General features: G+C 42.9%; 1 pseudogene; it reads left to right on the top strand.

Annotated features, from left to right (window-relative positions):
• Nucleotides 1–1441: 1441 nt before the first annotated feature.
• On the top strand, nucleotides 1442–1559 carry LOC126106968 (5S ribosomal RNA; annotated as a pseudogene).
• Nucleotides 1560–13326: the final 11767 nt, after the last annotated feature.

The raw sequence follows: 13326 nt of genomic DNA, 5'->3' as shown, positions 1-13326 counted from the left end.
GACTCTGAGCACTGTGGGACTTAACATCTATGGTCATCAGTCGCCTAGAACTTAGAACTACTTAAACCTAACTAACCTAAGGACATCACACACATCCATGCCCGAGGCAGGATTCGAACCTGCGACCGTAGCGGTCGCGCGGTTCCAGACTGTAGCGCCTAGAACCGCTTGGCTACCCCGGACGGCGACGTATTATCAATTTCATTGTCTAATATACGAGATAATGATTCAAAATATTCATGATCTCTACTTGTTAGTCTTAATTTTCTCGGCAATAAAAGGAACGCACTGTAACTGAATTATTGAGATATATATTCGGGGATGTCCGAAAGAACAGATACCATCTTCATATATAGTTGAGGCTTACCGGGCATACAGGACTCGGTAAGATTGTCTGCCGCGAGTAGTGAGTGTAATGTGCAGGGGCACAACGAATATAGTGTGTCGACATTAAGTTGGGAATGTGAGTTGCAGTACCCTCTCTGCCATCGGTGGCTCAGATGGATGCCGGCACGGTAGCTCAGTGTGATCAGTCGGTGGGTTAGCTGCCCTCTGTAATAAAATAACTGAGTTAATGGATCATCGATCAACTTGAACAAGCGTCATGGGACGTCAGCCCCGAAGAAATATAACAAACATTATCGAACAAAATGAGATCAACGAAAAAAAAGCGGGATAGAGCGTCTGCCATGTAAGCAGGAGATCCTGGGTTCGAGTCCCGGTCGGGGCACACATTTTCAACTGTCCCTGTTGGTGTATATCAACGCCTGTCGGCAGCGCAGGGTCTTGACTTAATTATCATTTCATATGTATTATGTATTTTGTATTATAGTTTGTGCTCATAGCAGAATAACGACCTGAGTCGGCCTATTTTTGATATAACCCATATTGTGTGCGAGCTCAAAGTAACTTGTCTGCTAAGTATTCAATGAAGATCCATTGTGAATAATGTACCACGTCTTCTTGAAAGAAGAGAGAGAGGGAAAAAAAAGAAAACACTGTTCTGTTGTTACTATACCTCAGCAATTGATTTGTTTTCTATCTTAGTTTTAAGTGAAAATCAGTAGAAATATCAGCTTCCTCTTATACTGATCATCAGCCTGTAAGAATTGTATCAAGGCCATTATTTTCTGCTTATGGCTGTAGAAGTTTTTGGCACTAAGTATTATTACTTCATTTCTTTCACACAGATTACATGTAGGGCCTTTGAGCTGAAAAATCAAAGCATTGTGAAAATGTGTGTACAGTTCTTTTGCCAGTTAATGGGCCCAACAACTGACTCGAAAGTAATTACCACAAGCAATATTGGTGCTCATCTGCTGTCATCTAAAAACTAATGTTAAACAATTCTGTGTCCTCGATTTATGGGAAACCGATGTCCAATACTACTGCATGCAGTGAGATACTGTGAACAATTTCCAAGAAATCCTGCGTACATAACAGCAACGGCCTTGCCACAGTGGATACACCGGTTCCCATCAGATCACCAAAGTTAAGCACTGTCGGGCGTGGCCGGCACTTGGATGGGTGACCATCCTGGCTGCCATGCACTGTTGCCATTTTTAGGTGTGCAGTGAGCCCCGTGATGCCAATTGAGGAGCTACTCGACCAAATAGTCAAAGAAAACCACCATAATGACCGGGAGAGCGGTGTGCTGGCCACACGCCCCTCCTATCCGCATCCTCATCTGAGGATGACATGGCAATCGGATGGTCCCGATGGGCCACTTGTTGCCTGAAGACAGAGTGCTGTACATAATAAAATAAATATACTGCAAATGGTGGCTTCCAATATATGTTGTGGAGTCGAAATTATCACTTGAATTTTTCATTTCTTCTAGAAGTCTGCTGGGTTAATATTGTAGCCTGAAAAACTGCAACATCATTGTCTGCAGTGATTAATGCAAATAGTTTGTTCTATAGTCCTCTAACTGAATGCTATATTTTCTTTTGATGAGTCCACATCACTGATACTGTAAACCCAAGAGGGATGATCACAAGCGGATGGCAATATTACGTAGAATTCCTAATGCTTTAAATGCTGTCCACACATTTTTTTTGGTGCCTTGACTTCTCGAGTTCCTCTTTTACAAATAATTAGCTTCATTCAGTTCACTGCATTACAGCAGAATATTTTACTGCTTTCATAATATTCCATATTGGAGCTTAGTCAGGAGAGCTTTAGAGATAGTTTTGTGATGCATTTTATGCCTCTTATGAAATTATCTGCTGGGTCAAGTACAATATTTATTCAGTATAAGCAACCAGTTTGAATATTGTGCAAAACAGATACCTGAATATTTTTTTTTAAGGATATTGGAATTCTTAAACTATTTTCAGAGTATCATTACAGATAATGTTGTTATATGCAAAAGTCATACTTCTTGCCACTACAGCACAACAAACAACTGAAAAGGTGCCTTTTGAAGGGATCTTTAATGTTGTCTTTCATTGACCCCTGCTTTTGTAATACACAACCATGAAAAGCACCAAATAGCGCAAGTTAGCATTGGAAACACGGAAACCGACAAGGTAGCTGCTCAGTTTGCTTGTGTCAACCAATCACAGCACAGGACATTTTAATCAGCCAGTCATACTAGGGCAAAGTTAGGGTCAGTCTGTCACCACAACCAGATTTTTGCTTTCACATTTGTTGGCTTCGCCAGTTCACATATAAACTGTTACCTTCCAGCTAACATAGGCCTTGGGCTAAGCTGCGTACTAGTCTGTCACAATTGCCAGGTTGTTTAGATAAAATAGTTAGATATTTGTTGAAATAATATAAATGTATGATGTGATTGGCTGATGAGATCACATGTCATGTGCTGTGATTGGCTGACAGAAACAAACAGAGCAGCCGCCACTTTTATTTAAGCATCTACAATGCTAAGATGCCATATTTGGTGGTTTTTTGTTTGTACTTCATACCACAAAAATATGCAGTTTCTATGATGGACTGAATTAAAGGTCTCTCCAAAACATGTCATTTTCAGTGCAGTTTGTGGAGCTATGGTGAAAGAACGTGCAAGTTCTTTTGTATAAAACGTTTACCTCTTTACAGCTTAAATTGATTGTAATGCTGACAGTGAAAATCAGTTTCAACTGAACTGTGATCTAGCCTACACATTGACATTGTGTAAAAATACATTTAATGTCAATTTAGTTTCCATGTCTAGATTTCGGAATGGACGTACATGCTGTGGTGCAATTGTATTCAATAAGTACTTATCTTAGAAGAAGTAAGAAATTGGAAAGTGTAGAATATGTATTCTGAACAGATCCATTGTAAACATGTCTATATGCTACTTTCTTTTGTACATTATGATTAAATATCTTCTTTGTCTTTTCTGTAAACAAAAGATAATTATGAGCCTCACAGTTGGAACTGAAAAGTATATTAGATAGGTTGATTAGGAGCTGACACTGCTGGCACAGGAGAGACCGACCTCAGAGGTGGTATACCAGACTCACTCCGCTATCAGGAAGAGATGCTTGGCCGAGTGATGTGTCAACCTTCTGCCGTGAACTTTGCAGCTTTTCGAATTGTGAGGGCAAAGGTACAATGGACAACTGGGAAGAACAAGAAAGGGTCTTGGCAAGTGTTTCTGGACTCAATAAGTTGTTCCACAAGCTCTTCGAAGGTACAGGAAGCCATACGGGGGACATGTGGCAAATATGCCAGATGACCTGCAACTGCTATACTACAGTAAGGGTGTCTACAATATGCACCTGGAGACATGATAGGTTACTTTGGTTCAATCACTGCCATTGCAAGCAAAGATCCACTTATCTGCCACATTGATGGAGAGAAATGACTGGAGTTTTAATTCTGCCAACGCCAAGGACTGCTATTGTCCTTTTTCCATGTGCGAGGAGACTGCCCCAGGTAAGGATTGAATCCCATACAGCATGATACAGTACCTTCACCAGGATGCAAAAGAAATATTCCTGTTCCATTTGAACACTAGGTGTACCGTGTGTGTCATTTTTGACCCACAAGAGTTTGTCAAGGACCCTACTCCCATCCATAACCATTGCAAGACTGAGCTCTCTCGTGACTTTTAATAATTTAGGGGTTATATGACTCACCAAAATTTCATCCCCCTACACCACCTAGAAGTATGAAAAATTTACCTGTTATACCAGAAGTACCACATTTGTCATTTTTGACCCATACGCAGTTTAACGCACTTTGATGTCGATAACTCCAGCTTACAGACCCTTAAATAGTTGCTGGATGCATTTCGATGCTATTCGTGTATTGTTGGAATATATTACAACAGTTTAAGACAAAAGTAATGTGAAACTCATAGATCGAGCAATGTTTTATATCAGTGCAGCAGTCATCTTAGGTTTGATTCTATGTCATCGAGGAGGAAATGCAAGGAAAATGATAAATTTTGCCTTGCTTCGGAAGTAGGGAATCTATTTACTGAAGTTGCACTGCATGCTACAAGCCAGGCAAGAATATGACTGTCAACAAGCAGCTGTATCCTTGCAAGTGCAAGTACCCATTCATACAGTATAAGCCGAGAAAACCTAATAAGTTTGGGATAAAATACTGGTTTTTATTTGGGGCTGACAGGCGATATTCCTGAATGGATTTTCTTACAGTGGCAAACGTGAAACTTGTGGTCTGGGCAAGGGTCTTGGTTACCATGCTGTTATGAAGTTGGCACAGCAAGTTCTCAGCTGTGGTCATAACACCAGGACTGGCATTTCCACCTCCACAAAACTAGCGGATGGGCTGAAACAAAAAGGAACTCATTTAGTTTGGAGGTCACTCGGGGGCCTCTCCTGCGGTGCAAAGTGCTGATGACATGTTGTATGCAACACACCTGTCGAGTGACAAGCTTCTTGCAGTCTACCAAAGGAAGAACTAAGAAAAGTTTTTATCCCGAGTAATATGCACACTGGATGTCATGTCAAAAAGAACACTGAGAAGAAATTTCAAGAAACTGCGAAGTTTTATTGTGAAATTAAAGGTGGAGTTGATATACACTCCTGGAAATGGAAAAAAGAACACATTGACACCGGTGTGTCAGACCCACCATACTTGCTCCGGACACTGCGAGAGGGCTGTACAAGCAATGATCACACGCACGGCACAGCGGACACACCAGGAACCGCGGTGTTGGCCGTCGAATGGCGCTAGCTGCGCAGCATTTGTGCACCGCCGCCGTCAGTGTCAGCCAGTTTGCCGTGGCATACGGAGCTCCATCGCAGTCTTTAACACTGGTAGCATGCTGCGACAGCATGGACGTGAACCATATGTGCAGTTGACGGACTTTGAGCGAGGGCGTATAGTGGGCATGCGGGAGGCAGGGTGGACGTACCGCCGAATTGCTCAACACGTGGGGCGTGAGGTCTCCACAGTACATCGATGTTGTCGCCAGTGGTCGGTGGAAGGTGCACGTGCCCGTCGACCTGGGACCGGACCGCAGCGACGCACGGATGCACGCCAAGACCGTAGGATCCTACGCAGTGCCGTAGGGGACCGCACCTCCACTTCCCAGCAAATTAGGGACACTGTTGCTCCTGGGGTATTGGCGAGGACCATTTGCAACCATCTCCATGAAGCTGGGCTACGGTCCCGCACACCGTTAGGCCGTCTTCCGTTCAAGCCCCAACATCGTGCAGCCCGCCTCCAGTGGTGTCGCGACAGGCGTGAATGGAGGGACGAATGGAGACGTGTCGTCTTCAGCGATGAGAGTCGCTTCTGCCTTGGTGCCAATGATGGTCGTATGCGTGTTTGGCGCCGTGCAGGTGAGCGCCACAATCAGGACTGCATACGACCGAGGCACACAGGGCCAACACCCGGCATCATGGTGTGGGGAGCGATCTCCTACACTGGCGGTACACCACTGGTGATCGTCGAGGGGACACTGAATAGTGCATGGTACATCCAAACCGTCATCGAACCCATCGTTCTACCATTCCTAGACCGGCAAGGGAACTTGCTGTTCCAACAGGACAATGCACGTCCGCATGTATCCCGTGCCACCCAACGTGCTGTAGAAGGTGTAAGTCAACTACCCTGGCCAGCAAGATCTCCGGATCTGTCCCCCATTGAGCATGTTTGGTCTGCGGTCTGCACGTCCAGCATGAACGCTGGTCCAACTGAGGCGCCAGGTGGAAATGGCATGGCAAGCCGTTCCACAGAACTACATCCAGCATCTCTACGATCGTCTCCATGGGAGAATAGCAGCCTGCATTGCTGCGAAAGGTGGATATACACTGTACTAGTGCCGACATTGTGCATGCTCTGTTGCCTGTGTCTATGTGCCTGTGGTTCTGTCAGTGTGATCATGTGATGTATCTGACCACAGGAATGTGTCAATAAAGTTTCCCCTTCCTGGGACAATGAATTCACGGTGTTCTTATTTCAATTTCCAGGAGTGTGGTTGACCAAAACACTAGACTCTACAGTATCTTAGCTGCCAACCACCAATGACATGTCCATGTCTTTTCAGCATTCTTGATCTTGCCTTGATCAATGCTCACACAGTTTTTAAGTTACTTATCTCTAAGATTTCCTGATGAGACTTTATCCTCAGAGTAGCAGATGAGCTTGCTGGCACCTACAAACTGCAGAGAGGAGCCAATATGTCCTTGGAAGTAGCTAGAAATAGAAAGTGTTGTCAAATTCAGATTTCCTGAAAGAAAAAAGGGAAATAAAACATCACACATATGTTTCAAGTGCAACAAATTTGTGTGCAAAAGCTGCCAAGCCAAATCTTGTGTCGAATGTTTGAACAGTGGCCCCATCCCAGGTTGGACCGTTCTGTTCACTTCTTTGTTTCTAAATGTTTCCAAATATTTATAATACTAGAGTGAAATTGTTTGTTCAATGAGCAATGAAACATGCAGAACCTATTAGTCACCTGCTGAATCTAAGAAACTCTTACAAATTCTTAGTACTTACCTTAATTGTCTGCAAAAGTAAAAATACTCTTAGTACTCATGAAACAGTATGTTTTGACTCTTTTTCAATCTTTTTATAAAGAAAAATCGTCTAACATTGTTTAACTTACTTGTTTTAATGATGCTTGATGAAAATAAATACCCAAAATTAAAGAAATATTTATTTCTGAAAATTTATTTTTGACAGTGTATTATTCATTGTAGAGACCAAATTATCCTTTGGTTACACTTTAAACAGACATCCTGAGTGCACTTTTAACATGGCGGCACCCAAAGCACCACCAAAATGGTATTAAAATGGTGGGTTCCTGCTGTGGGCCAAAACTGAACCATGTGGTACCTCAAGTGATGTGGCAAAGTCCAGTACTTCTAGTGTTAATGCAATAGTTAACCACGCCTTTCCAACTCGTGGAGGGAGGCAGCTTTAGCGCCCCTTCTAAAACTGGGGTCAGACCACATGTTGCCCAGTAGTTACCATAGTGTGGCCCTCACTAGCTGCACAGAAAATAAACTAGAACAAATGGTCAGCCCCTTGGTCGTTCCCTTTTAACCTGCCTCATCTTACAATGAGGGACACTGTTTTTAATTTTAAAAGTTCAGTGAAGATTTTGGTATCACTTTCTGTGTATGCCTCATGTGATTACCACATCTAAAGGCTTTTGTGGCCAAGAGTTTAAAGCCACTGAATATCTTTAAATGCCTCAGCTGAAGGACACTGGGAGCAGACCTAACATGTCCGCTTCAGTTTTACAAGGTGTTTTAGTGGTCCCTCATTGTCTATAGTTGTACGGTTTGTGGCTCAGCACTACTATCTTAAGATAACTGTTCATCACGAGGGGATTCGGTTGGTGACAGGAGTGTACAGAATGAGCCCAATTCGTAGCCTCTGTATTGAGGCTGGTGAACCACCGCTTGTCATCTGACGGTGGCTCTTCACGGTGCATCACGCGTGAAGCCTACTGTCCACACCACAACTGCCAGCATTCCGTACTGTTGCTCATCCTCCACTGGACCAACTATAGACAGGCCACAGGCAGTGAGGCCATTCAGCAAGACTCAGTGCAGACGATATTTCTGTCATTCGTCGCAGTTGGAGTCGTTGCCACTCTGGGTTAATAGGGAGACCCAGTATTATTTTAGATCTATCGGTGTAAAAGAAGATTTTTAGTCTGCCCTCTGTTTTTGAATCAGTGTTTTCCAGAATTTTAGCTGAACACTGTGACTGTGGTTGTTTACACTGATGGGACTGTTGTTGTTGTTGTCTTCAGTCCTGAGACTGGTTTGATGCAGCTCTCCATCCTACTCTATCCTATGCAAGCTTCTTCATCTCCCAGTACTTACTGCAACCTACATCCTTTTGAATCTGCTTAGTGTATTCATCTCTTGGCCTCCCTATACAATTTTTACCCTCCACGCTGCCCTCCAATGCTAAATTGGTGATTCCTTGATGCCTCAGAACATGTCCTACCAACCGGTCCCTCCTTCTAGTCAAGTTGTGCCACAAACTCCTCTTCTCCCCAATTCTATTCACTACCTCCTCATTAGTTATGTGATCTACCCATCTAATCTTCAGCATTCGTCTGTAGCACCACATTTCGAAAACTTCTATTCTCTTCTTGTCCAAACTATTTATCGTCCATGTTTCACTTCCATACATGGCTACACTCCATACAAATACTTTCAGAAACGACTTCCTGACACTTAAATCTATACTCGATGTTAACAAATTCCTCTTCTTGAGAAACGCTTTCCTTGCCATTGCCAGTCTACATTTGATATCCTGTCTACTTCGACCAACCTCAGTTATTTTGCTTCCCAAATAGCAAAACTCCTTTACTACTTTAAGTGTCTCATTTCCTAATCTAATTCCCTCAGCATCACCAGACTTAATTCGACTACATTTCATTATCCTCATTTTGCTTTTGTTGATGTTCATCTTATACCCTCCTTTCATGACACTGTCCATTCCGTTCAACTGCTCTTCCAAGTCCTATGCTGTCTCTGACAGAATTGCAATGTCATCGGTGAACCTCAAAGTTTTTATTTCTTCTCCATGGATTTTAATATCTACTCTGAATTTTTCTTTTGTTTCCTTCACTGCTTGCTCAATATACAGATTGAATAACATCAGGGAGAGGCTACAACCCTGTCTCACTCCCTTCCCACCCATTGCTTCCCTTTCATGCCCCTCGACTCTGGTTTCTGTACAAATTGTAAATAGCCTTTTGCTACCTGTATTTTACCCCTGCCACCTTTAGAATTTGAAAGAGAGTATTCCAGTCAACATTCTCAAAAGCTTTCTCTAATCCTACAAATGCTAGAAACGTAGGTTTGCCTTTCCTTAATGTATTTTCTAAGGTAAGTCATAGGGTCAGTATTGCCTCACGTGTTCCAACATTTCTGCGGAATCCAAACTGATCTTCGCGTGAGATCGGCTTCTACCAGTTTTTCCATTCGTCTGTAAAGAATTAGCGTTAGTATTTTGCAGCAGTGACTTATTAAACTGATAGTTCGGTATTTTTCACATCTGTCAACACCTGCTTTCTTTGGGATTGGAATTATTATATTCTTCTTGAAGTCCGAGGGTATTTCGCCTGTCTCATACATCTTGCTCACCATATGGTAGAGTCTTGTCAGGACTGGCTCTCCCAAGGCCGTCAGTAGTTCCAATGGAACATTGTCTACTCCCGAGGCCTTGTTTTGACTCAGGTCTTTCAGTGCTCTGTCAAACTCTTCACACAGTATCGTATCTCCCATTTCATCTTCATCTACATCATCTTCCATTTCCATAATATGGTCCTCAAGTACATCACCCTTGTATAGACCCTCTGTATACTCCTTCCACCTTTCTGCTTTCCCTTCTTTGCTTAGAACTGGGTTTCCATCTGAGCTCTTGATATTCATACAAGTGGCTCTCTTTTCTCCAAAGGTCTCTTTCATTTTCCTGTCGGCAGTATCTATCTTACCCCTAGTGAGATAAGCCTCTACATCCTTACATTTGTCCTCTAGCCATCCCTGCTTAGCCATTTTGCACTTCCTGTCGATCTCATTTTTGAGACGTTTGTATTCCCTTTTGCCTGCTTCATTTACTGTGTTTTTATATTTTGTCCTCTCATCAATTAAATTCAATATTTCTTCTGTTACCCAAGGACTTCTACCAGCCCTCATCTTGTTACCTACTTGATCCTCTGCTGCCTTCACTACTTCATCTCTCAGAGCTACCCATTCTTCTTCTACTGTATTTCTTTCCCCCATTCCTGTCAATTGTTCGCTTATGCTGCTCCTGGAACTCTGTATAACCTCTGGGTTAGTCAGTTTATCCAGGTCCCATCTCCTTAAATTCCGCCCTTTTTCAGTTTCTTCAGTTTTAATCTACAGTTCATAACCAATAGATTGTGGTCAGAGTCCACATCTGCCCCTGGAAATGTCTTACAATTTAAAACCTGGTTCCTAAATCTCTGTCTTACCATTATATAACCTATCTGATACCTTCTAGTATCTCCAGGATTCTTCCATGTATACAACTTTCTTTTATGATTCTTGAACCAAGTGTTAGCTATGATTAATGATGGGACTAAGCAGGATAATTCTGTCAGCTGTGCTGTGTTATTTCCAGACTGTGTTGTGAAGATTCACTTTGCTGAATTATATGTGATCTTGAGGGCACAGGAGAAGACACATTCCTGACACCGAAAGTGCCCTTCAAGCCTGGGCATTCAGGGTAATGAAGCAGCAGATGAGGCAGTGAAGGATGGCGGTTTGGATGTTACTGTTTCCAAATGTGCTGCTCCTCTCCATGCAGTTACCTCACAAATCCAACAGTGGAAAATCCAGGATGAAATGTAACAATATTATGAACCATATAGTGCAGATGCAGAGCTGCAGATAGGCACAATAAAAAGACTTTCACAATTAGACACACACACACAGACACACACACACACACACACACACACACACACACACACACACACACACACACTTAAACAAATGCTACTCGCACACACAACTGCAGTCCCAGGCAACTGAAACCACACTGCAGAGAGAGAGAGAGAGAGAGAGAGAGAGAGAGAGAGAGAGAGAGAGTGTGTGTGTGTGTGTGTGTGTGTGTGTGTGTGTGTGTGTTTGTGTGTGTCTGTCGTCTATTGTTGACAAAGGCCAATTGCCTAAAGCTTTAATTGTGAGAGTCTTTTTGTTGTGCCTATCTGCTACTCCCCCCCCCCCCCCCCCCCCCCCCCCTATGAACCATGGACCTTGTCGTTGGTGGGGAGGCTTGCGTGCCTCAGCGATACAGATAACCGTACCGTAGGTACAACCACAACGGAGGGGTATCTGTTGAGAGGCCAGACAAACGTGTGGTTCCTGAAGAGGGGCAGCAGCCTTTTCAGTAGTTGCAAGGGCAACAGTCTGGATGATTGACTGATCTGGCCTTGTAACAATAATCAAAACGGCCTTGCTGTGCTGGTACTGCGAACGGCTGAAAGCAAGGGGAAACTACGGCCGTAATTTTTCCCGAGGGCATGCAGCTTTACTGTATGATTAAATGATGATGGCGTCCTCTTGGGTAAAATATTCTGGAGGTAAAATAGTCCCCCATTCGGATCTCCGGGCGGGGACTACTCAGGAGGACGTCATTATCAGGAGAAAGAAAACTGGCGTTCTACGGATCGGAGCGTGGAATGTCAGATCACTTAATCGGGCAGGTAGGTTAGAAAATTTAAAAAGGGAAATGGATAGGTTAAAGTTAGATATAGTGGGAATTAGTGAAGTTTGGTGGCAGGAGGAACAAGACTTCTGGTCAGGCGAATACAGGGTTATAAATACAAAGTCAAATAGGGGTAATGCAGGAGTAGGTTTAATAACGAATAGGAAAATAGGAATGCGGGTAAGCTACTACAAACAGCATAGTGAACGCATTATTGTGGCCAAGATAGATACGAAGCCCACACCTACTACAGTAGTACAAGTTTATATGCCAACTAGCTCTGCAGATGACGAAGAAATTGAAGAAATTTATGATGAAATAAAAGAAATTATTCAGATAGTGAAGGGAGAAGAAAATTTAATAGTCATGGGTGACTGGAATTCGAGTGTAGGAAAAGGGAGAGAAGGAAACGTAGTAGGTGAATATGGATTGGGGCTAAGAAATGAAAGAGGAAGCCGCCTGGTAGAATTTTGCACAGAGCACAACTTAATCATAGCTAACACTTGGTTTAAGAATCACGATAGAAGGTTGTATACATGGAAGAACCCTGGAGATACTAAAAGGTATCAGATAGATTATATAATGGTAAGACAGAGATTTAGGATGAAGTAGTGAAGGCAGCAGAGGATCAAGTAGGTAAAAAGACGAGGGCTAGTAGAAATCCTTGGGTAACAGAAGAAATATTGAATTTAATTGATGAAAGGAGAAAATATAAAAATGCAGTAAATGAAGCAGGCAAAAAGGAATACAAACGTCTCAAAAATGAGATCGACAGGAAGTGCAAAATGGCTAAGCAGGGATGGCTAGAGGACAAATGTAAGGATGTAGAGGCTTATCTCACTAGAGGTAAGATAGATACTGCCTACAGGAAAATTAAAGAGACCTTTAGAGATAAGAGAACCACTCGCATGAACATCAAGAGCTCAGATGGAAACCCAGTTCTAAGCAAAGAAGGGAAAGCAGAAAGGTGGAAGGAGTACATAGAGGGTCTATAGAAGGGTGATGTACTTGAGGACAATATTATGGAAATGGAAGAGGATGTAGATGAAGATGAAATGGGAGATACGATACTGCGTGAAGAGTTTGACAGAGCACTGAAAGACCTGAATCGAAACAAGGCCCCCGGAGTAGATAACATTCCATTGGAACTACTGACGGCCTTGGGAGAGCCAGTCCTGACAAAACTCTACCATATGGTGAGCAAGATGTATGAAACAGGCGAGGTACCCTCAGACTTCAGGAAGAATATAATAATTCCAATGCCAAAGAAAGCGGGCGTTGACAGATGTGAAAATTACCGAACAATCAGTTTAATAAGCCACAGCTGCAAAATACTAACACGAATTCTTTACAGACGAATGGAAAAACTAGTAGAAGCCGACCTCGGTGAAGATCAGTTTGGATTCCGTAGAAAAATGGGAACACGTGAGGCAATACTGACCTTACGACTTATCTTAGAAGAAAGATTAAGGAAAGGCAAACCTACGTTTCTAGCATTTGTAGACTTGGAGAAGGCTTTTGACATTGTTGACTGGAATACTCTCTTTCAAATTCTAAAGGTGGTAGGGGTAAAATACAGGGAGCGAAAGGCTATTTACAATTTGTACAGAAACCAGATGGCAGTTATAAGAGTCGAGGGACATGAAAGAGAAGCAGTGGTTGGGAAGGGAGTAAGACAGGGTTGTAGCCTCTCCCCGA

This window comes from Schistocerca cancellata, chromosome 10 (assembly GCF_023864275.1).
Source record: "Schistocerca cancellata isolate TAMUIC-IGC-003103 chromosome 10, iqSchCanc2.1, whole genome shotgun sequence".
NCBI lineage: Eukaryota > Metazoa > Arthropoda > Insecta > Orthoptera > Acrididae > Schistocerca > Schistocerca cancellata.
The sequence above is the reverse complement of the archived record's forward strand: the minus strand, read 5'-3'. Positions and strand labels throughout refer to the sequence as shown.